The 23,302-nt window shown below is 39.1% G+C and overlaps 1 pseudogene; it reads left to right on the forward strand.

Annotated features, from left to right (window-relative positions):
- The first annotated feature begins 604 nt into the window (after positions 1-604).
- LOC122496922 lies at positions 605-741 on the forward strand (annotated as a pseudogene).
- The last annotated feature ends 22,561 nt before the right edge of the window (positions 742-23,302 follow it).

The following is a 23,302-nucleotide window of genomic DNA, read 5'->3' on the forward strand; positions in this document are numbered from 1 at the left end:
AGACAATCCCACTTTGGGTGTGCAGCATTAATGTCTCATGCATACCTCCCGATTCATCATTTCTTCACATACAGTGTTAAAAAGACGTGTACTCAAGATTGAGAGTCAGTCAAATAAAGTATACATCTTCAACAAGGATATTCTTTGGTGATATATATATATATATATATATATATATATACATACATACATTATGGTAGAGAATACAGTGTTTCCCAGTAGTACAGTCTGGTGTTACTGACTTGATTTGTACAAAGGCATCAGAAATTTTACACGCCATAGCTTTTGCTCTGTTAGTACAAATCAACCCAGTGTGAACAAGGCAGTGTTGGTATACTCTGAACACAGTTCTGAGCTCATGGGTGCCCTGGAAATGTCTTGGGGACTTTGCTGTTCTTAGAATTGCTGCCTTAAATCCAATCTGCCTTTCTCTTGAGTAGCTAGAGTTTGAACAATTCAATTCTGTGCTCCTTTTCTGAGTGACCAATTCAGATGCCAAATGTATTACTGTTGCTTACACATCTCTGATTTTGTGATTCTCATGGCCCATTTTGATGAGCCAGTACATTGTAGTCCCACTAATCTTTCTATTAACTCCCTATGAATCGCTTCTCAGCCTTTTGGCTAAGATCAAGTGTAGTATCTATTAACTCCCTATGTTTTCTCTAGGTCCTGCGACTATTCACATACTTTTTCTTCAACTAGGAACACCACTTCCCTCCAAACTGTGAGGGTAACATATACTCAGATATAAGCTAAATATCCTTTTCTTAATAACATGCTCATTGATACCTACATTTGAACTTACTTTTAAACATCTGTTATATGCTATGGAATAGGAAGTAGTCATAAATTTGTAAATTTTGGATATTCTTTTTTATGAGTTTAATGTCCATATCATTCACCTTTTTTTAAGTTTATTTATTTTTGAGAGAGAGAGAGAGAGAGAGAGAGAGAGAGAAAGTGTGAGTTGGGGAGGAGCAGAGAGACAGGGAGAGAAGACAGAATCCCGAGCAGGCTCCATGCTGACCTGGGGCTCAAATCCATGAGCCGTGAGATCATGACCTAAGTTGGAGTTGGATGTTTAACCGATTGAGCCAGTCAGGAGCTCCTGTATCATTCACTCTTAAATCAGCCCCCGACAAGGTGCCTGTTATGCAATATTCACTCAATAAATACTTGTGTATTATATATTATTCACAGTCTGGAGTACAGGTGACCCAAAATGTTAACTGTTTTTCTGTACCTCTGTTTAATCTCTGTCATGTTTTCCTTTTACCTGTCAGCAAATAAATAAATAAATAAGTTTAATTCTAGGTAATTTCATTGTTTTTCTACTTATAGGTAAGTGATAAAATTCAGGGTTTCTTCCTTTTCTTCTCCCTGGTACAGATTTTATCATCTAGGATTGACTCAAGATTAGAGTACCAGTGGAGATGGGTACCCTACTGCTTGGTCTGGATCCATGTATCCTGGTGCCCATCAGTTAATGCCACAACACTGTTGTGCTTTGTGATAGGCAGCCTCCATCCCCCGTGGCATTTGTACATAAGACGGTATACCCCTACATGAAACTAACTAAGATGGCCTCTAGTATACAGCTAGCTGGTCCTCATTATTTGCAGCTTTCACAATTGTGAATGTTCATACTTCCTGTGATTGGTTTAGAATCTTAAAATCAATAGCTGGCACTATTTTGTGGTCCCATAAAAACATGATTAGAGCAGTGAAAAAATCCGCTGTGCATAATCCCAGTTGGGGCTGAATATAGTGATGCTCAGTGTTCTTGTGTTACTTTTCCTGCTATAAGCAGGGGTCCTTTTTGAGTCTATGTAGTGCTGGCTTACCCAACATTTTTGAGCTTTTTTTCTGGTGATGTTGCGTTTAAAATGGACTCGAAGCATAGTACTGTCGAGTGTTCCTAATTACGAGAAGGCTGTGAAATGCCTTGTTGAGAAAATGCCATGTGTTAGAAAGGCTGCATTCAGTTCTGAGTTATGCCGTTGTTGGCTGTGGGTTCAAATCAGGTGAGTTAGCTAGCATTACATGTGAAATAAGGTTTCTTTAAACAAACGCACACACAAAACAAGGTTCCATATTGATCCGTTGATAAAAATGGTGTGGCCAAGAGGCTCGTGAGAACCTAAACCTGTATTTCTCCTAGAAGTAATGGTTTAAGATTTGCGAGTTCTATATTTGTAACTACTTGATAAAACATTAATTACCATGAATAATGAGAATTTACTGTGCCATTTTCCTAGGACTTCCTGCAGTCACTGAGTGTGCAGTCATGACCCTGAATTCTGGTTCTAGCTCCACTATACACTCACTGTATGCAAGACCAAGAGTCTTTCCAAAGAAGCTTCTCTAAGTATAGAAGAGAGTTATTTTTTTCCTTCTAATCTGTGGTGGTTTTAAGTGTGTCCCCCAAAACATTATGCTGAAGTTCTATCTCCCGGTACCTGCGAATGTGACTTTAACTGCAAATAGGGTCTTAGAAGATGTAATAAAATTAAGAAGAGGTTGTACTGGATCCAGGTGAGTCCTAAATCCAGTAACTGGTGTCCTTACATACAGACAGACTTGGAGATCTAGAGACAGAGAAGAGACCTATAGGAAAGAAGACCAGCTACAGATGGAGGTAGAGATTGGACTTGGCCAAAGAGCCCAAAGATTGCTGGCCGGTACCAGAAGCTAGGGCAGAGGCATGAAACAGTGTCTTCCCCAGAAGGAGCCAACCCTTTAGACACCTTGATTTTCGACTTTAGTGTTCCAAAACTTTGAGATAATACATTCCTATTTTAAGCCAGCCCATTCAGGGTACTTTGTTACAATAGCCCCTGTGAAGCTAACACACACCCTTTAACATTTTAAGGTAGTATCATTGATGAGATCCCACAGAAAAATAAACTCCAAAAAGATCTGTGAGAAAAGGGTATTTGATCAAATGTATCATGGTAGTTCACAATTGGCAAGTCCTCTCTGCTAATTAACTGGAAATTCTAGCCTCCAGTTTTCAGATAGCGGGTGTCACTGAGAAGTAGGACGCTGGAGAACGAACTCATGGGAAAGTTTCTGTATGTGCCATTTCACACTCTCAGATCAAATGCTGTTTAAAGGAGGAATGATAAATATTAATGTGGCACCTGCTTCAATTACTTTCAACTAGCAGGAGCTGACACAGTGCGGCACACCCAGTGAGACCCTGAGGAAGCAGCTCTTGACACTGGCAGGCGTACCTCAGCGATCCCTCCTGAACCAGACCCAGTACCTTTCCTAATTGGCCCTCTGAGGTGGGATGTTGCTCGCCAGCCTGAAGACCCTTAGTGACTGCGGGGCCATTTGCCAGCTCTCATGCAACACAGGGGTTGCGTCCGTGCCTCATATGTAGGCTGGTGGGGAAGGGAGCTGTTGACCAGCACTCCCTTTCCCAATCAGGTGCCTGGAGATGAGCCTGTGGAAGGTTAGCTCCTTCCACCGAACGTGGAACAGCCGCCTTGCCTCAGGATTTTCCCGGAGGTAGTGTTTGACTCATTTGCTTGCACTTCCGGCTGCTGCTGGGGTCACACACTACCACGAACCTGGCAGGGTATCTTCCAGGGGATGTTTCCCTTCCCTTGCTTCAAGTTATTTATGGGGGCACCAGGACTTGAGAATCCTGCATAGGAAGGAAGTAAAATCAGGAAGGCAGCAATAAGTACCAGTACCTGTGTCTGGGCTTGCCTCTAGCCATGTAAATTATTTAGAAATTGCTCAATGTAGCCCTCTGTGACAAGCTTCACCGAGAGAGTGGGAGAAGTGATAACCTATTCTCCAGAAGCTGCATGCAAAAAGAGCATCTCCAAGTGAAATTTTTCAGCCATAATTTATATAGGATTCTAGGTGTGCCAGCTGCTACATGATGTGCTTAATAAGTTTAATTCTTCAAATTCTAGCAACCCTAAGGTGGGTCAACTATCATTACCTATATTGTACATATAAAGACTCCTAACAATAGTAGAAGTGGAGTAAATTTTCCAGGCAATGACTAGTAAGTGATAGAACCTGCTTACAAATACAGGTCTACTTGACTCCATTTCCAATCTTATCTCCTAAGTGCATAACCTCTGATTGGAGCTTGAAAACACACCACACACGTGCACATACACACATACACACCCCCCCACACACATGTTGGACCAGAGCTTTGAATAATATAGACACACATATATGCACACATACATATGTTGGATTCTTAGGTTAGAATAAAGTATATGCCTGACATATTACCAATAGTAATGTTTCACATGGATATACCAGTAGATAGATATCTTAGAACAGAGATGATTTCTGTTCTACCAACTGAGAATAGTTCAGCATTTGGCACTAAGGTATACACAGTAAATATTGGTTGAATTAATAACTGAAACAAATATATGGCCAGATAAAATTCTTCTATTGATTGCAGTTCTGTACCCTCTATAAACTTTTTAATTCCCAGACCAGCTTCAGGAAATAGGCAGAATAAAAATGATCATTCTTACCTTGCAGACATGGACCTGGAACTTATATTTTCTGATTGCTGGGTTTTGCTCTCTCCACTCCATCTTTCTGATATGGCAGCCTTGGGTTCAGCTATTACTCCATACGTTCTTGTTGTTTTCATTGGCCTAATTTGAGACACTAGACAGACGTTGCTGATTGCCAAAGAGGAGGCAAAGAATGGCCTGAAAATCCCCAGAGTTTGTACTTTCATCCTTTAAAGAAACTGTGAACATGCTGGGATCACTTCTTCTTTTTTTTTTTTTTTAATGTTTATTTATTTTTGAGAGGGAGAGAGAGAGAGAGAGAGAGAGAGAAGGAGGTAGCGTGAGTCAGAGAGGGGCAGAGAGAGGGAGAGAGAGAATCCCAAGCAGGCTCCATGCTGTCAGCACAGAGCCCGACATGGGGCTTGATCCCACAAACCACAAGATCATGACCTGAGCAGAAATCAAGAGTCAGAGGCTTAACCTACTGAACTACTCAGGTGCCCCTGAGATTTCTTCTTAACTTTGGGAAAGGTAGCTGCTCCCATTTGAACAGTAAAATTTGGAGCTGGCAACTGAGTACCACAAAGATCATTCCATTTTGGGAACTAGAGACCCTTAGGTGAATCCTAAAGTACAATCAAGGCATACTTACCATTTCAACGTGTCCTTGGTGATACGGAGATATGTCCCTGGTTTGACACATCAAATGACTCAAGAACTTTAAGGAATAAATCTCTGTTCCATATTTTGGAAGAAGAATAAAAGAAAGATATTTAAGTGCATCTAGAGCTGTAGATACAGATAGATATATGAAAGGTCACAAATACCTCATGATTTTTAACTACACTCTCAATTGTGAATGATATTGGAAAATAGTATTATGGGAAAATTTAAATGTTAAACACATATGTTACTGCTTCTAGCTTTTCCTCTCTGTTCTACGCTGCCTATGGGTAGGATGGATAATTCTCAACCCCTCCTATGGGGAGTTTCTCTTGTAGCCACATGTAGAAGGCCAAGATTATATATCACCTTTAGGCAACCAGATACCAAGAAATCAAACATGGTCTTGTATATTTACCAAATATTGTAAGGAAGAGCCCAAAGATGGTTAATACCTACCAGAAACTGCAACAACTATTTTGGACCTATTCCCATCTATTATCTTCCTGTGAAAAGCTAATACTAGATATCTATTCATTATATTAACAGAAGTAGAAAAGCTTAATTAATTTCTCCATTTTTCATAACAGAGCTGCATCTCTTGAAAGATGCTATTTGGGTCCACTACAGAGTTTTGAAGTCCACTACTAGGGGTAAACTCCCTTAGACTCTAGCTCGTTTTACATATGCACCTAATACTACAGACTCTTGTTCTTCCCTTTAGGCTCCATATCGCCATCACATTCCTTGTGCCTTAATGGTAATGACCTTTCCTTTCTTTTTCTGATTTCAGTTTGAAGCTCTTAAATCCTTATTATCAATAGTCAGTTCTTCTTTCTCTTTATATACAGTATCTTATGAGCTCCAAGTTTGTTAGATTTGGCTTCATAGGTCCTCTTCCTTCCCTTTTTACTACAACCTCTCTCTTCCATTTTCCTTGAATACCTTTACTCTCTATCTACAACTTTTGAAATTTAAAACCTCTTTTCAGAGTCCTCTGAGAAGCTATGATCTCTAAGAACCTTCTGAAAGTGCAGCTTGCCCAATAAAATTTGAGATTGCCTTCTCCTGAAATGCTATAGCATGTGTATTTCTTGTTAAAAATCTATCTAGTATGATATAGTTCTATCTATATAGCATGATAGTTATGGGCGCCCTGTTTGGTTCTCTCCTTTTTTGAAATATGAGAAGCGTCAGTCTCAGATGCAGCCCTTGGGGGCTGGCAGTATACTACACTTATTAGCTTTGCTCCTAATAGATAGTCTGCTATAGAAATTTAAGGGTTCTATAGTCAGGCTGGCTAGATTTGAATCCCAGCTTTGACATATATGACTTCAGACAAATTACTTAATTGCTTTGAACCTCAGTTCTCTTATCTAACAAAGAACAATGACTGTTTTTGAAATGTGTGTTTTAATGCACATTAACTGTTATTCTTTGAGTACCTATTCTGTGCTCAGATACTTTTTTTGTGTGCTCCAAAGATACACATTGGTAAACAAGACAGACAAGTGCCTTACTTTCACAAGGTGTAGATTCTAGTGGGAGGAGACCAAGAGCTGATGTTAACTTGTTATGCAATACCATGGCTGTACCACTTCCTATTTTCAGATAAATTTCCATTCTGTTTTCAGCTAAATTTCTAATCCATAGGTTCCTACATCATTTTGGTTGTTAAAGATAGTGAATGTAATTCTGTGTACAGATACTTAGCAAATTATGTTGAAAGGGACATTTTGGGTGAGGCACCATGACAATAAATACCATACTCCAAAGTGAAATGAGAGGTCATGATATAAACAATTCAAAAGTGGTGTTGAATTCCACTTCTGTATCTATTAAAATCTTCTCATGCACTGAGTATAACTAAATGTCAGCTTGAAGATAAAAGAAAAAAAATGCTGTTGACAGCATTTGGGATCCTCTAAGTGCTACCTTTTCCCCTAAGGATGGGAAGTGTGGGTCTGCTTCCTTCTTCTGCTTACATTAAGAAAGATGTACTTTAAGGAGACCATTCGGAGTTAAATACGATTTCCCTTGTTTTGGGGAACCCTGTACACTTGAGCCGATTCCTTCTGAAAGATCCAGAAAGTGAAAGATAGGTCAGCTAGCTGCTTTGGTACTGGAGTGATGGAGTAGTGAGTGGCCTGCATCCCTTGACTTTATTGAGGAATATAATACTTAAATATTCCCCATGGACAAAGTATGCATGGAAACAAGGGGAGGGGTGTTTCTGGGAGGGCTGTAGAAAGGTTGAATAGACATCAGAAGAAAGATCTTGAGGTACCAGTTGATACCTATGTCCAAGGAAGGAGTAAGTAGACAGCTGCAGTAGAAATGTATTCATATTCAACAGTAATCAATATTGACTGAGCTGTTGAGATGCTTAAAAGAGATTTCATTTATACTCCTATCAGTAAACAAGATAATTTGAGCATGTGGTAAAAGCCATGAGGAGATAGGTTAGGACAACTTAATACAGATTGACTAGGATAAAGCAGAAGTAACTTGAGAGTGGATGCTGAAGGGAGGTCTCTCAGAGCAGGTAATAGTAGATCGGCAGGAGGTAGGCAGGCGGGTCATGTTCTGAATCCTGAGAAGGTTCTACAGGTAAAGGGAGTAGCGAACATCAGGACCACTGGGTGGGAATGAGGTCAACATATCTTAGCAATCCAAAGAAAGCCAGTGTGTTGAAACTTGGTGAGTGGTGGTGATGGAAGATTACTGGATGTCACCAGATAGAATTGTAGAGACAGATCAAGTAGGACTTTGCAGGGCATGGTAAGGATCTTGGGTTTTATTTTCAGTAGAAAAGAAAGCCTCTAGAGACTTTTAGGCAGGGAGCAACATGAAGTAATTTACATTGTAAAACTATCCCTTCTATTTCGGAGTAAAGTAACAGAAAACTGCAAAGTACAGGGATAATGGAGTGATCAGAAATCTCCTGGGGAAGATCAGACTTGAACTACACCTGGAAAATTTGGATTGAATTTAGAGGAGCTGGGGAAAATGGAGGGAGGCTGCATGGAGGAGCATACACAGGTACAGAGGCAGGAAAGTATAGCACAAGACACAATTTCCCTCCAGCATAAACAAAACCCAGTCAGTCATTGGGATCCTGAGTTCTAGGTTGGTTGATGGGGTTAATGAGCACTGGCCAAGCAGGGGTCCAGAGGAGGGCAACAAGATACAGGGTCCAATCAAACCAAGTCAAGTTTCCAACAGTGATATCCATCCGAAGGGCTAAGTGAAAAGATACATTTCAGGAGTAAGGGACCTGGGTAAAAAGATTCCACAGGCTGGTGAGCTATAAAGTCCAAAAGAGTGGCTGAGATGTAGTAACAGGTTCTAGCTTATCGGTGGTCATGGATGGAGAGGAAGCTATTAATAATATGAAGACAAAGCAAAACTCTAATTGCTTGACTGGGCTACTGTTTGCACTTTTACATTGGCAGTTCCTTGTTTAGAGCTCTTAAAATCCAAATGAGCCTCTATATGGCAACTTCATGGCATTAGTCTGAATTGTGCTTTTCTATCTGTGGTATTATTTAACTAGCATCTGGTTCCACAACAAGGCGATCAGCTCAGTAAAACTAAAGCCATTTCTAATTTTGCTCACTAAGCTATCCCTGCATGATGCCAAGCACATAATAGTTACTCAAACATTTGCTGAATGAACGGCTAATGCATCACCTTCTAAACATTTCATGAGTTTGTCTTGCTTCTTCCAAATCCAAACAGACTAGCACCCTTCTAGATTGTGAATGAGACAACGACACAGACTTTAATTTTTTTATACATCCAAAAAAACTTGATTGACACCTAGTATGCGTTACCCACTTTGAAAGATGTTCACTGATACACTGATAAGCATGACTTTCATGCCCCTATTCTTAATTTTTTTTTACACTTATTTATTTTTTTTGAGAAACAGAGTGAGACAAAACATGAGCGGGGGAGGGTCAGAGAGAGAAGGAGACACAGAATCCGAAGCAGGCTCCAGACTCTGAGCAAACAGTCAGCACAGAGCCTGATGTGGGGCTCGAACCCACAAACTGTGAGATCATGACCTGAGCTGAAGTTGGATGCTCAACCGACTGAGCCACCCAGGTGCCCCAACTTGCCCCTATTCTTAAGGAACTTAATGTTTAGTGCAGGATGTTAAATAATTTTGCCCAAGGTTATTTAATTATAGTTAACATATGTGCTAACGAGGAAAAATACAGATTTCTATGAGTAGCATAAAAACCCATTTTCTACCTTCAAAACCAAAAAAATATTATAATCTTGGAGGAAGATTTCTTGTAATTTGTATGGTACCTAGAACAGGCCCATTCAAAGTGCTAAATGCTTGTCTGAGTAGAAAATCAAAGCTGACATATTGACAATACATGACATTACATGCTGACCATGGTAATCAGTCTATCACTCTATTTGTTCTATCAAAATAGCACTGAAATCATTCTTGTCCCACAGATAAGGTGATCAGGGAATTACTGAAGAGACTTTCCATGGGGTAGGATAGTAGACATTTCTTTTCCATCTGTCTGTGCATACAGAGGTGTTGGCTCTTTCCCTGTGTCGGAAATCAGAATGATCAGTATAGAAGTGCTAGAATTAGATGTGGGCAGAGAATACCTTTAGTGATTAATAAAGGACTAGAGTCCCCTTAGAGATTTTAAATTGGACCGGGTGGTCATCTACCTAAAAGCACTGAAGAAATTCAGGGGGAAAAAAAAAGAAAGTTTAGAAACTTAAGTACATAAAAGTAGGAAAATAGAAATACCATGGTGAGGATGCCAGGATTTGATGAATCCCAGTGGAAGATTATTTTGTTGCCTAGCTGACCCTGAAGCCACACTCCTTAGGGATTGTTGCTTGCATTCGCTGTACCTTCTTCCCTGGACTGCTTTGTTCCTGCCCCTTTCCCTATTTACCATATTTTTGCACTTGAGATCTAGCCCAAGAAACTTGCCTCAATGACCTCTTAAATGTTGGACCTTCTCATTTACTCTTTCATTGTCCTGTTATGTCCTCTTTAACATCACAATGTGCATTTACTTTATTTGCATAGTTTTAGGTTAATTTTTGTTTTGTATTAAAATGTATATAGACACCTGGGTGGCTCAGTCAGTTGAGCATCTGACTTCAGCCCATGTCCTGATCCTGCGCTTCCTGGGTTTGAGCCCTGGGTCAGGCTCTGTGCTGACAGCTCAGGGCCTGGGGCCTGCTTCGGATTCTGTGTCTCCCTCTCTCTCTGCCTCTTCCCAGCTTACACTCTATCTCTCTGTCTCCTCAAAATAAATAAAAATTAAAAAATAAACATTAAAAAATTTATATATATATATATATGTTATGTACGTATATGTGTGTATATATATATATATATATATATAATCAGTGGGGGAGAGGGGCAGAGGGAGAGACTGAGAGGATGTCAGGCAGGCTCCATGCTCAGTGCAGAGCTTGACAAGGGGCTCAATCCCACAACTGGGGAATCATGACCTGAGCGGAAATCAAGAGTCAAAGGCTCAACTGACTGAGCCACCCATGAGTCCCAGTAATTTGTATCTTTAATTACATTTTTTTTTAGGGAAAATCTCCCTAAAATGTAAGCTTCATGAGGTCATCTATCTATTCTGTGTTAACTTCAAACTTAAAAAGTAATTGGGCATGTGAAAAGTGCTACATAAATATTTATGAAGGAGGAAATGAAAATTGTTTGGCTATGATGGGGACTATAAGGATTGCATTTTACATTGGTGAAAATCACTTGGATTTTCCAGGCTCACAGAGAAAGAAACTCATTAACTCTTTTCTTTATTTCTTCCCTTATTTAAGTACTTTTAGCAGGCAGTTTTTGTGTGTGTGTATACCTCAGAGTGTACTTATATTCCCCGCCCCCCCAGCTTTATTAAAGTATAATTGACAAATAAAAGTTGTATATATTTAAGGTGAACAACATGATGTCTTGATATACATGGTGAAATGATTACCACAATCAAGCCAATTAACATATTCATCACCTCAACATACTTACAATTCTATGTGCATGATAACAATTAAGATCAACCCTCTTAAGCAAATTTTAAGTATATAATACAGTATTACTAACTATATTCACCATGCTATACTTTAGCCTTAAATCATCTCACACAACTGGATTTTTACAATTTTTTCCCAGTTGAAATCCTCTGATGCTTAAACTGAAGCTTGAGGCCTAATTTTCTCCTCTACTGATAAGAAGCTTCATGTATTTATTCTATCCTCTCAGTTTGCTTCTCTTTAAGTAATTTCTTTCCCCATCCCTCTCCTGTGAGGAAGTAGAAAGAGCACTGACTGTGTGTATGGGGGAAAAAAAAAAGTTAATTTGCCATTGAGATTTTGGTCACAAAAACCTTCTAAGATGTGTCACTTTTTTTTTTAATTTTTTTAATGTTTATTTATTTTTGAGACAGAGACAGAGCATGAATGAGTGAGAGTCAGAGAGAGAGGGAGACACAGAATCCGAAGCAGGCTCCAGGCTCTGAGCTGTCAGCACAGAGCCCGACGCGGGGCTCAGACTCACGGACCGGACCGTGAGATCATGACCTGAGCCGAGAGCCGAAATCGGACGCTTAACCGACTGAGCCACCCAGGCGCCCCAGATTTGTCACTTATAAAATGAGCAAGTTGGAGTAGATGATAATGTAAAGTGCTTTCTAAGTCTAAGATGTTATGATTCATAGGAATTATTTTTAAATCTTTTATTCCTGCTTCTAGCCAATCTTTCTAGAAGTCAGAATTGGACAACAGATGCTAAAGAAGGGCTTGGCTGAAGCTTGAGTTAAGTGAGAAGGTAATGTCAGTGTTAATTTAGGTTTTGATTTTGCTGACTGCTCTTAAAGGGAGCCCCAAATACTCTAAATCACATGGGAACCTTAATTACTAAAATTTGCCCATCCCTATGGAGATGCTCTGGAAACTCAGACATAGTTTTCAGAATAAGCCATGATGTTGGCTGAAGGGAAAAGGCCAAGGGATGATTTTTTCATAAAAGGATAACCTGTGAAAAATGAATAAATCCAGAAACTTCATGGTTTTTACCAGAATCCAACTTCTCCTGGAAGCCTTTTTCTTTTTTAACAAAACATGTTTTGCCATTGATGTAGATGGCAGAGAGAAGCAGAAAGAACCATAATGAAGACAGAGTATTCAGTAGTTAAGAACTTATACACTGGACTTAGATGAGTGTTTGGGTCACTTAACTCATCTATAACCTTGGACAAGTCACGTATCAGTTCCGAGTCTTAGGTTCCTTATCTGTAAGATGTCCATAGCGATGGTACTGGTATCTACTTCTGTGCTCATGTTTCAAACGAGTTGATATATAAAAAGTGTTGATCACATTGCCTACTTCATTATCAATGCTCCATAAATATTAGCCATGACTCTATTACTGTAATCCTTATAAGACCAAACCAGTATTTGTGAGCAGCGTACGAAATCAGATGGAGAAAGGAGTCTCTCCCTAGTATTCGTGACCTCTTCTCACCTTTACACCTTTCATTGTTGAAACTGCAAATACTTTGAAAAGAAGGTATACTTAGCAATGTAACAGTATATTAACGGCTTCCAACTTGTTATGAATTATTTTAAAATAGAGAAGAGAGACAAATTTTCACTAATGGAATTCCCTGACCCAATCTATCTCCTAAAACTGTCTCCTTTACTTCCGGCATTAAAATGTATTCATTCATTGTATTCAACTCACGCTGAATAAAATACAGACTTCGTATTTCTACCAGGGCCACTGGAGAAGATAATAAAAATACAAGGTCCCATGTTACCCTCAAAGAGCCTACAGTACAATCGTTAAGAGCACAGGCTTCAAATTATACAGACCTAGTTTAAAATTCTGGCTTCCTTGACTCCTAGCTACATGAACATGGGGAAATTATTAATTCTCAGCTTCATTTCTTGTGTATAAAATGTAACACCTTCCTTATATGTTCTTATGAATGTAATTCATGTAATGAATATAAGGTAATTCTTATAAAACACAGCTCAATCACTAACATATAATAAGCACCTAACAAATGGCAATTATTGCTAAAATATGCTATGGTGTACAATTTAAAAACACCTCATTTTGATCATCCCATACTTCGAATTATTGGCATTTCTACTCCCTTATTAATTGAGTTAATTTAGGTTTATAGGCAAATCACTAACAGCAACAAACTTTAAATGTCAGTCATTTAATACAACAAAATATAATTTCTTGTTGAACCAAAGTCTCTGTGATTCCAAGTGAGGCCTCAGGCCAGCTGTCCTTTACATGGTCAGTTGCAAGTTGCATTGCTTTTTAAAATCCCCACCAACTCAATGCAAGAAGACATTTCCACGGATCCTGTGTGTAAAATGGGTAGCAGTGAGTTCTAGTATTGTCTTTTATAATCTCCTTCCTTCTAGTAGACTCATAAGTCTACGTATTAAAAACCTCATGAAACGGGAAAATGCTGGGTCATAGAGACAAAGAGAAAATAAAATGGAAGAGGAGGACATTTGTAGGGATGTTTTATCTTTTGTGTTAGTGTCAATTCATTGTTTTGTAATTGTCCAGATGGCTTGGCTAAGAAAGTTAATCTTGATTAGCAGGAAAAGCACCTTCGTCATTTACCATTGTCTTCTCTAGGCTCAGAATATGGAAGCAGTGACACATACACCATACTTTTGTCATCCCTGACTTAAGTATGCATCTTGAGTCCCTTGTCAGGGGGTTACTATTTTGAACTATGTTTACTAAAAAATGTAAATGTGATTCCATTGCTTTTTCATATTTATACTCCCCACCTATTTTTCCCTATTAAATTTTTTTTTTAAATTTTTTTTTTCAACATTTATTTATTTTTGGGACAGATAGAGACAGAGCATGAACGGGGGAGGGGCAGAGAGAGAGGGAGACACAGAATCGGAAGCAGGCTCCAGGCTCTGAGCCGTCAGCCCAGAGCCTGATGCGGGGCTCGAACTCACAGACCGCGAGATCGTGACCTGGCTGAAGTCGGATGCTTAACCGACTGCGCCACCCAGGCGCCCCTTCCCTATTAAATTTTAAAACATTACAGATGTAACATTATTTTACTAGTAAATATTTCAGGACACATAAAGATAATGATTCCTTAACATTATCTAATTTCCAGTCCATGTTAAGTGATTCTAATTGTCTCATAAATGTTCTCTTAAAGTTTTTAAAATCAAAGTACAAACCAGGACAATTTGTAACATTTCCTTGTTGGGTGTCCTTAGTCTGTTTTATCTGATTGGTTCTCATTCCTTCTTTATGCCATTGATTCCTTGGAGAAATAGGATCGCTTGTCCTGCAGAATGTTGCATATTATGTATTTACTTGATCCCTCAGGGCTTGGTTTATCTTCTTTTTCCTTCTTCCTATAAGTTGGTAGGTGGATAGAGAGGCTGGATTATTTTTAATGTCTATTCATTGTGGTGTGTGTCTATTATTTTTGCTTCAGTTTTATATATTCAGGTATTTTTTTTGTAAGTTATTTTGAATAATGGTGGTGTGGACTTTATTAGATGAATATTTCTGCTATTAACAATTATAAATGTATAATGTCAAACAAGATATAAATAAGAGTTATGTGAAAACAAATCAGAGTGATGCTCTATGGGCAGAAATTTGAGTAACTGTTTGAAAAAAAGGACATATAATAGTTGGACTCCAATTCAAATGGTTTTTCCCTAGTTGCAAAAATGGCTGAAAATTGAAAGGAATCCAGTAAAAAAAGTCATGGAGGATGGAAGCTGCAAAATCAGCATATATGTTGTCTTCAAAAATTTTGATAGTTTCCTAAATTGGACATGAATGGGATGAAACTTCAAGAAATTACAAAAACTACAGGGGTGAAACAAATGAAAATTGAGCAGTTTGCTGGTGCTGGAAAGGGTTTAGGGTGCAGTCATCCCCGAGTTTTAACAGAAGAGTAAACACCTTGGCCTTTTGAGTAAAATGCCAAAGGTTCATGTTTTAGGACTAAGAACTACATGGCAAAACTAAGGGCTGTGCTCTAGGACTAAGGAAAAATCCAAAACAGACCTTCGCTAATAAAGCTTAATACCAAGCTGCTAGAGGATATAGGTGATCTATCGTTAATTTAATTTTCCCCTGGAATAAAATTCCACATGACTCAAATGAACACAGATAATCCAGAGTACATACAATGCATCATCTATAGTGTCCAGCACACTAACACACAATTACTAGACAGAATAAAAGTCAAAAATGGACTGTAGAGAAATAAACAATAGAAACAAATTCACAGATTGCCTAATAATTTCATCATCTGGGGTAAGACTTCAAAATAACAAAATATGGAACAAAATACCTATGAAAGTAAAGTATGGGAATATTAAAGGAGACAGGGAATTTTTAAAAGAGAAGCAAGCAGAAATCCTAGAACTAAAAAAATAAAGCCTGAAATTAAAAATGCAATGACCAGGTTTAAATGCAGATTATGAAATTCAGAAGAAATGATCAGTGAATTTGTAGAGGATAGAAATTACTAAAGCATAAAAGAGGGGTGCTTGGGTGGCTCAGTTGGTTAAGCATCTAACTTCAGCTCAGGTCAGGATCTCATAGTTCATGAGTTCAAGCCTGCGTCGGGCTCTGTGCTGACAGCTCAGAGCCTGGAGCCTGGTTTGGATTCTGTGTCTCCCTCTCTCTCTGCCCCTCCCCGCTCACACCTTGTCTCTCTCAAAAATAAAAACATTAAAAAATTTTTATAAAGCACAAAGAAAAAAAAACATTGGAGAAAAAAAACCCCAAAAACCAAAATGATCCTGGAACAATGTTAAGTGATTGAACATGTATGCAACTGGACTGGGAAAAGAAAAGGGAGAATGGAACAGAAAAAAAAAAAAAATTGAGAAGATACCAGCTATTTATTTATTTATTTTGTTAATGCTTATTTATTTTTGAGAGAGAGAGAGACAGACAGACAGAGCGCAAGCAGGGGAGGGGCAGAGAGAGAAGGAGAGACAGAATCCGAAGCAGGCTCTAGGCTCTGAGCTGTCAGCACAGAGCCTGACACGGAGCTCGAACTCATGAACTGTGAGATCATGACTTGAGCTGAAGGCAGGCGCTTAACTGACAGAGCCACCCAGGCACCCGGAAGATACTAACTATTTAAAAAAATAATTAAAAATAAAAATTGCAATGCATAGATCCAAAAAGCCAATAAAAGAAAAAGGCAGAATAAACCCAAAGAGAACCAAGCATAAACAGCTCATAAACAGCTGACAACAAAATATAGAACATATTTTAACAACAGTCAAATAAAAAGTTTGCGTTTATGCAAGAATTTTGGTAAGAATTATAGCTGACATCATAAGAAGCAAGAGAGACCCGAAGACAATGGGAGGCCATCTGTAAAGTACTGAGTAAAATGAAGCAACAAGAAGGAAAACATCATGTAAAATATCCAGAATATATTGTTGACCCTCGAACAAAGTGGGGGTGAGGGACACTGACTTCTTGCCTAGTAGAAAATCTGTGTATGACTTTGACTTCTAATGGTCTACTGTTCTTTTATCAACAACATAACAATCAACATACTTTATATGTTATATGTATATGTATTGTATTCTTATAATAATGTAAGCTAGAGAAAGGGTTATTAAAAACATATGGAAGCGAAAATACATTTACAGTATGGTGCTGTATTGATTGAAAAAATCTGCATATAAATTTTGCAACTTCTTATGTTATTAATTAATTAATTAGTTTATTTATTTTGAAAGAGGGAGAGGGAGAGAGAGAGAAAGAAATAGAGAGAAAGAGCTTGCGCAAGTTGGGAAGAGGCAGGGAGAAATGGAGAGAACCACAATCAAGAGTCGGATGCTGAACTGACTGAGCCACCCAGGCACCTATAAATTGGGCAATATAAACTTCTGTTGTTCAAGGGTCAAATGTGTGTTCTAGTATTTCCAGAGATGTGGGATAAGAATTGTGTTTAAATCTTTAGTATTTTTTAGAATGCTATTAATTTTGGAAGATTGAGCTAGGATGCCGTAAAATTAAATTAATGGCAATGAATTTCCAATTCTTTATAGTGGTATTTATGCAACTAATTATTTAAGGGGAATTGAGATGGGCTAGTACATAAGCAGTTTTATTGAATACCTACTATATACCACACTAAACTAGGCCCTGAGGATAAAGCAGTGGGTGATGCAAACATGTTCCCTGGTCTCATAAAGCCACAGCCCATAGTCTCTGAAAGGACATCCTATTGAGGAAACTCTAGAAGAGCATTTGAGAGAACTTTATCCATTTTTTTTTTTTTTTTACAAAAAAGAGGTCTTTCAATAGAGATCTCCTAGAGATAGAAGGAGTTCCTTGTTATCACTATAAGAAAAATGATAATATCAAATGTGTCTTATTGGGACTTAATCTAATAACCATTTTCAAAACACATCATGACGTGATGAATTTGGTTGTTGAATTTTTGTAGAAAGAGCGCATGGTAAATGATTGGGAATAGAAAAATTCTAGAGCAAATACCTCTTGGAAAACAGCTGAAAAAGAACACTGTTCACAACACAGTAATCTCCTGGGATGACAGATGGGCACTTGGTTTCCTGGGACATTCAGAGATTATCTGAAAAAATATGGTGGGGATTCCATCATCATTCTACTGCAAATAGACTGAATTCCCTGTTCTTCTATGTGATTCCAATTTCTATCCTAAATATGAACTAATTAGTTTAGCTTTTTAAAATATATGTATACTTGTCCCGTGCCCTGGATTGTTTTAAAAAAGGTATGGACTTTTAAATTTGATTCCTAGTGATTTTTAAAATGGAAGAGAATGAATTTAGAGGGAAGCTGTGATCAATGACTGATAGGAATCAGAATCTGACTTTGCTTGTAATAATTTTACTCGATGTGTGTGTTTGTGTATCACACACTAAAAATAAAGTGATGCACACTGTTTAGAGAAGATAACTTCTAAATGTAGCCGAGAAAAATTTGTAAATGCTTATATAAGCTGCATTTATGTGAGAAAATTATATTTAAAAATAGAGACTTATAGTCAAATGCACCATCTAACACTTTAAATTAGCGGAGGCAAGCAAAATGTGCCACAAAATCTCAGTGGACAAACATGATGAAGTTTCTCCCTTATGCAAAGTGAACTGAGGATCAGGATGATGCTCTAGGACACGTGTTCTCTGAAAGATGACTTTGAAATTCAGAACTCTTAAGGTAAATCCATATCAATATATATTCCTTTATGTATGGAAAAAAGGAGCAGAGAGTGTTTTTTGCACTGAAATGAAATGTTTTGGCCCAGAAGGAGCACCTATCGGTTGTGCTCACAAAGCATTAGCAAGACTTGGTCAGAACTAGTCATGTGACTCTTTCTGCTAGGGTATCAATAAATGTTAGGCTAGAAAGAGAAGAATCGTATATAGGTGATTCCTAGAAGTCTGAACCATGCTGATCCGTTTTCTCCTAGTATGAACTCAGGCGTGTTAACCACTTGAGTTCACAAGTGCTGTATCCTCAGAGACTTGAATATTTCTTAGCTTGTAATGGATGCCCAGTTTGTAGAATTAATGTAGAAAAAAATCACCTGGAGGTTATTTCCTCTTGAGGGGTGGTGGCTTTTGGTATGGCAGGCAGTTGGACTTAATTGGAGTGTGCTTTAGTAAGTAAGCCGTATAATAATAATACTGAAGAATAAGGAAGCTGGTTTGGCTAGATCACAGGCTCTGATTAATCATTCTGACAACCTCTAATCGTGGTTACTTTCAGGTACAACTGACATGTTAACCAGGTGAAAGAGACTTAAATAGTATTTGATATTTCATTATATAATTTAAAAAAATAGACTGAACGATGATCCTGGGCTGTTCTACTCGCTCAATAATCATCAGAGACCCAGGGTGCCCCTGTCTTTCTATTCCATTATCCTCAGTGTGCTGGCAAGGGTCAAATAATAGTGATCATCACATCCTTATCTAACAATGTGAAAGTAAGAATAAGTTTTCCAGAAAGTTGTCCTCCTATATCTCTCTTTATCAGAATAGAAATTACTTTTCAGAACTTCCTCCTGAAAGGTTTTGTTCTGCATCTCAAGGGCTACGTCTACGTCACAAACCATCATCACCCAGCTATGAGGGAGAGAATTGGGCTGGAGGTAAAAATTTGGAATCATCACAGAGATGATATTTAAAGTCGTGAGACTAGATGAGATCACCAATGAACTGGATGTTGACAGAAAATGAAAATCATCAGGATTCTTCATTATTAAGAACTTAGGGCAGTTGGTAACTTTAGGCAAGCTGTTTAACCTTTCCTACCTTCCATTCCTTCAACTCCAAAATTAGGATAAAAGTTAGATTGCGAGATAATTAGCCAGAACTCCTAAAGTTACCTAGGCTTGTCTTTTTAATGTAACATCAAGGTTATAAGGGTTAAAAGAAGTAATGCATGTGCTACATGTTCTAAGTACTTCACGTATGTTAATTCCTTTTACCGAAGTATTTTATCGGCTTAAATGGGAGTTGCCAAGGATAATTATTTTGTCCTGCTTACTACCTTCAATGGCTTCCCGACGCACTTGGAGTGAAGTCTACCTTCTTGTCATAACCATGGAACTTAGTGGTGTCCCACTGTCTGTAAAATTTCCCTCCATTCCACTTTTCCTCCGGTCTTGGAATGACCGAGTTGGTTTCACATTCCTCTCTGGTTGACTAAATTTTAAATAGCTGTCTTCCTGACTCTAGAGCCTGCCCTCTCTCTTTCTAGAGCATTCTTCTTTAGGGAACTTGTGAATTCTTTCTCTGCATTTTCGAGATGTAAGTCTTATAAAATGTCTCTTGTTAGTTTTAAAACTGGTCGGTCTTTCTCAGGGAACTTGGAGCCATCCCTTTGAAATGTAATAGGAAGATATCATTCCTATTTCCCAGTTTCTGTGGGAGGGTAGGAGCCTAACCTCTGGAAGCACTTTGTCAAAGTTCTAAAACCCCCTCCTCTCATGAAAATAGGAGAAAGTTGATTGTTATTGTGGATAAGGTCAATTAGCAAACACAGATGCCCTACAACTACCTCACCCTCGCTTTTAAAAATTCTCCTGCCCTTATGTGGAGTTGAGTTTAGACCACCTTGTGGTCTCTCTTCTCTATTGCAGTGGACTTGGATCATGTCTTTCTTACCTGTTTAACTCAGTCCAGTGCAGTTTTTGCTTTGACACTACCCTTCTTCCTTTTTGGCATTTCTGATCCTGGAACACACACAGCTTTTTCTCACTGTAAGGTGTTCACACATTCTGTCCCCTTTACCAGGAATTACCTTTCCTAACAGTTGCCCATGGGCATCTCCTATTCATGAAGATGGCAGCTCAGGGGCACCTGGGTGGCTCAGCCAGTTGAGCCTCTGACTCTTGATTTTCGCTCAGGTCAAGATATCATGGTTTTGTGGGTTTGAGCCCTGCATCAGGTTCTGGCCTGCTTGTGATTTTCACTCTCTCTCTGCCCCTACCCCACTCACACTCTCTCTGTCTCTCTCAAAATAAATGAACATACTTAAGAAAATTAAAATGTCAGCTCAGATATCTCCCTGTTAGAGGCCTTACACACTTTCTTTGCGGACGTGAGGGAAGTTTATGAGGGGCTAAGCTTCGGTACGCTGACCTAGGTTTTGACTTGGCAGTTAGTGGCCACAACAATTTCTCCCAGAATTGTATTACCAAGTGGCTGATATGCGATCCAGTGACTCCCAGATTGAAGTTTTCTTGCTGGGACACTTGGGTCCAACTATTAAAAAGCAGTGTGCAGGGGCACCTGGGTGGCTAAGTTGGTTAAGCGTTTGACTCTTGATCTCAGCTCAGGCCTTGATATATAGTTTTGATCTCAGGGTTGTGAGTTCAAGCCCTGCATTGGGCTCCACACTGGCTGTGAAAACAAAAACAAAAACAAAAATAGTGTGTACAGTCATCTGCATAGGTCTGTTCTTTGGTGCAACAGAACGCTGGGTGACTGATTTTTGGCTCTGAGCACTGGTTATTTCCAGTCACGTGTAGTGGAGACAGCAGGCAATTCCAGGTCCCCCACACTGTTTATCTGGAACAGCTAAATAATTAATCAAAGTTAGAACTGCTTCACAGTTTTTCTCATTATTTTACTTATAACAAATATGTTTATATGTAGGGAGCTTAAGAAAATGCCCCAAATAGGGGCACCTAGGTGGCTCAGTCAGTTGAGTATCTGCCTCTTGATTTCGGTTCAGGTCGTGATGCCATGCTTTTGTGAGTTTAAGCCCCGCGTTGGGCTCTGCACTGACAACACGGAGCCTGATTGTCATTCTCCCTCTTTCTTTGCCCCTCCCCTGCTCTCTGTCTCTCTCAAAATAAATAAATAAGTTTAAAAAAAATTTTTAAAAAATGTCCCCAAATAGGGCAGACTATAGATATGGCTCTTGTTCAGCTTCGTAATTACTGGAAACATGTTCCATGGTATTAATCACCACTGCTGTATTCAGAGACTGAAATCCAAAAGCAGCTTCCATTGATTTGATAAGTCACCGAGTTACATCTCTTAACCATTCCCAACTCCAGTGTTCTGTTCACCGTCTCTTTCCACTGAGGCCAAGTAGAGAGTCAAGAACTTATCTGGGAAATGTGATTAATGGTGACATGGTTCAGAACAAAATCCTACTTCATAATCAGTAGGAGGTGTTGCTCTTAAGGTCTGGAGTTCCTGAATAATTGTTTCAGCTCATTCCATTTGTCCTTTGAAGGCACAGGGAAGCAATTTGATAAGAAAAAATCTTCCCCAGGGGACGCATGTATATTAGTTAAGAGAACATCAATAGAATGTCTTCACCTTTCACATCTTTGGCATCTGATAATCTCAGTAATGTTAATAAAAATCTCTTGGAGCGGGGGCTGTAGAAGATGAAGTGATATTTCATGCAGGCAAAAGCAGAGAGTAGAGAGGAGTAGCCTTAGCAGTGAGAGGAGCCTGGAGTCTCTGCAAGTTTGGGGAGCAGAGGCAAGAAATCCAACATGACAGTGGAGGCTGCGTCTTTCCTCAGTTGGGAGGAAAGAGGAGGGGACACATAATGTTAAGTGAATGGGGCTCCTGGGTGGCTCAGTCAGTTAAGTGTCCGACTTAGGCCCAGGTCGTAATCTCACAGTCCATGAGTTTGAGCCCCATGTCAGCTCTGTGCTAACAGCTCAGAGCCTAGATGCCTGCTACAGATTCTGTGTCTTCCTCTCTCTCTGCCCCTCCCCTGCCTGCACTCTGTCTCTGTCTCTGTCTCTGTCTCTCTCTCAAAAATAAACACTAAAAAAAAAAAGAGAGAGATGTTAAGTGGTGAGTGGCAAGGCAAGTGGTGCCGGGGAAAGCAGCTTTCTTTTTCTTTTTAGTTTTATACAGAAGTAGAGAAAGGAGTGGGAAATAATTTGAAGGTCTAAAGGGTGATGAAGATTGAATACAGCGGAAAGGAGGACATAGGGATCATAACAGAACACTTTTCACTTTGTGATCAAGTATAAAGGAGAAAAATCCAAACTGACCATGGAACAGTATATGGTATTGTTGCCCAAACCTTCCTTTTGTTACTGATTTAGCCACCAATACACCAATCAGGGCCCGCCCTCCAGATGCACCACGAGTCCAGGGTAATATGTATTGAAAATAACACCACTTGGTAAATTTATAATTTTTAATGTAAAAGCCCAGAGTAGTTGTAAATTTGACTCATTGCCTTATGCCCTTCATACCATGCAAAGAATTGAAGCCATAGCCATGATACTAGCTCAAACAGACAGGTTTTTTTTTTTTAATGTTTATTTATTTTTGAGAGAGAGAGAGACAGAGTGCGAGCATGGGAGGGGTAGAGAGAGAAGGAGGCACAGGATCTGAAGCAGGCTCCAGGCTCTGAGCTATCAGCACAGAGCCCAATGTGGGGCTCGAACTCACAAACCGTGAGATCCTGACCTGAGCCAAAGTCCGACGCTTAACCAACTGAGCCACCCAGGTACCCCTCAAAGAGACAGGTTTTTACAAAAGTCTTGCAAGTTGCAAGATGATAATAAAATGCCAAGGCCTTACCCATCAAT

This window comes from Prionailurus bengalensis, chromosome A1 (genome assembly GCF_016509475.1).
Source record: "Prionailurus bengalensis isolate Pbe53 chromosome A1, Fcat_Pben_1.1_paternal_pri, whole genome shotgun sequence".
NCBI classification, from domain to species: domain Eukaryota; kingdom Metazoa; phylum Chordata; class Mammalia; order Carnivora; family Felidae; genus Prionailurus; species Prionailurus bengalensis.